The sequence below is a fragment of the Symphalangus syndactylus genome, chromosome 11 (assembly GCF_028878055.3).
Source record: "Symphalangus syndactylus isolate Jambi chromosome 11, NHGRI_mSymSyn1-v2.1_pri, whole genome shotgun sequence".
In the NCBI taxonomy this organism is placed as follows: domain Eukaryota; kingdom Metazoa; phylum Chordata; class Mammalia; order Primates; family Hylobatidae; genus Symphalangus; species Symphalangus syndactylus.
In genome coordinates, this window is record NC_072433.2 from 21,178,081 (window position 1) to 21,180,783 (window position 2,703).

Here is a 2,703-nt window from a genome sequence, read left to right on the forward strand (position 1 = left end):
CAAGAATCTAGTTCCCTAAGGAAAGCACAATATTATGAAATTCAGGGCCTTATATTTCCCTCTTTTCCTTGCTTCAAGAGTAGTCCATGGACAATGCTCACAATATAATGTTAAATCAGTTTTAAAAACTAAAATTGAAACATAAACCTATATATTAATATACCTGTGTCTACACACTTGTGTATGTTACATATAGTTACATACACAGGGACTGAAAGGAGAGACACCACAATTCTTATGTCTAGATCTGGAGATAAATGTGATTGCTTTGCCCTGGGAGATGGTAACCCTGCTGAATACATCTGTTGGCAGGCGACAAAGTATGTGATGGTGGTGCTGAAAGATCTCAAATGCCCAATTTGTTACAATCTGTTTGATGATCCTTGAGTTTTGGCTTACTTGCACAACTTCCGGAAAAAAAATGCTTAGAAGGCATGTGATGGTTAATACTGAGAATCAACTTGATTGAAGGATACAAAGTATTGATCCTGGGTGTGTCTGTGAGGGTGTTGCCAAAAGAGATTAACATCTGAGTCAGTGGGCTGGGGAAGGCAGACCCACCCTTGATCTGGTGGGCACAGTTTAATTAGATGCCAGCAAATATAAAGCAGGCAGAAAAATGTGAAAAGGAGAGAGGGGCCTAGCATCCCAGCCTACATCTTTCTCCCGAGCTGGATGCTTCCTGCCCTCAAACATCAGACTCCAAGTTCTTCAGTTTTGGGACTCGGACTGGCTCTCCTTGCTCCTCAGCTTGCAGACAGCCTGTTGTGGGACCTTGTGATCATGTAAGTTAATACTTAATAAACTCCCATATATAAAAACTATTAGTTCCGCCCCTCTAAGAGAACTCTAATACAAGGTAGCTTAAAGGAGAATGTGCAGAATTCATTGTGGAGACTATCTCCATTCAGTCAAGTGCCCTGGGGTGCTGTAAGGAAACTTCAGCAACTGGAGTCAACAGCCTGTAGGTTAATTACTCCCTGAAGGGTTTGAGGAAAATATAACAAGATCAAGATCTCTTCTAAAATGCCAGTGTTCAAAGGACATCTGGAGTACCTCTCAGCATTCTCCGGCTGACTGATATACAGCTAATCTGTGGAATCCGTGCTACTGGTGTTGACCACACCAAGCATTGTCTTCTGTTCTATTGAAGAAGTTCATGCTCAGAAAAGAAATGGCTATGCCTTTGAATCCCTCTTCTAGAGTTTTGAGAACTGGCGTTGGGGAGATGTTCTTTCTCGCTTGAAAACCATGGAGACTAGCAAGTTACTGATTAAAATATTTAAGTAAAGTACTAAAGAATTGAAATAAAGGCCGGGTGCAGTGGCTCACACCTTTAATCCCAGCACTTTGGGAGGTCAAGGCGAGTGGGTCACTTGAGGTCAGGAGTTCAAGACCAGCCTGGCCAACATGGTGAAACCTCGTCTCCACTAAAAATACAAAAATTAGATCAGGCGCAGTGGCTCACGCCTGTAATCCCAGCACTTTGGGAGGCTGAGGCGGGTGGATCACAAGGTCAGGAGACTGAGACCACCCGGGTGAACACGGTGAAACCCTGTCTCTACTAAAAATACAAAAACAAAATTATCCGGGCGCGGTGGCGGGCACCTGTAGTCCCAGCTACTTGGGAGGCTGAGGCAGCAGAATGGCCTGAACCCGGGAGGCAGAGCTTGCAGTTAGCCGAGATGGCGCCACTGCACTCCAGCCTGGGCAACAGAGTGAGACTCCGTCTCAAAAAAAAGAAAAAAATTAGCCAGGCACGGTGGCATGCACCTGTAGTACCAGCTACTTGGGAGGCTGAGGCAGGAGGATCACCTGAAACCAGGAGGCGAAGACTACAGTGAGCCGAGATTGTGCCACTGCACTCCAGCCTGGGCGACAGAACGAGACTCTATCAAAAAAAAAAAAAAATTAAATCAAGTGAATTGGATCCAAAAAATAAAAAATTAAACTTTTTTTTTTTGAGATGGAGTTTTGCTCTTGTTGCCCAGTCTGGAGTGCAATGGCACAGTCTCAGCTCACTGCAACCTCCACCTCCTAGGTTCAAGTGATTCTCCTGCCTCAGCCTCCCCTGACCTCAGGTGACACATCCGCCTCCGCCTCCCAAAGTGCTGGAATTACAGGCATGAGCCACTGCACCCAGCCTCAAAAAATGAAACTTAAAGTTAGGCAAACCACTGATCCAGAGATCAACAAACTCAACACCGTCTTGCAGGAGCAATGAATGGCCTTAACATTGCTGAAGCTATCAAAGTCGTGTCAGAACCCGTCATGTGCTGCAACAGATGCAGGAATTCTGGGAGGTAATCAAGAAAACCCCTTTACCTCCCTCTAATTTGCCCACAAGTTCCCTAATGAAGAACTTTGATACCAGTCAGTGGGAGGAGATAAAACTAGTAGTTGTGCATACATGTTCTTTGCCTCAACACATTGGCACATTCATTAAGATTCCCTGGAGCTTTTCTTTTTTTTTTTTGAGACGGAGTCTCACTCTGTCGCCCAGGCTGGAGTGCAGTGGTGCAATCTCAGCTGCAGTGCAACCTCCGCCTCCCAGGTTCAAGCGATTCTCTTGCCTCACCCTCCCAAGTAGCTGAGATTACAGGCGTGTGCCACTGTGCCTGCCGGTTTATTTATTTTTTGAGCCTCACTCTCAAAATTTTGAGACGCTGCCTCCTAGGTTCAAGCATTTCTCCTGCCTTAGGC

The 2,703-nt window shown here is 45.5% G+C and overlaps 1 pseudogene; it reads left to right on the plus strand.

The window, feature by feature from the left end:
* Positions 1 to 327: 327 nt before the first annotated feature.
* On the plus strand, positions 328 to 1,290 carry LOC129492601 (E3 ubiquitin-protein ligase TRIM13-like; annotated as a pseudogene).
* Positions 1,291 to 2,703: the final 1,413 nt, after the last annotated feature.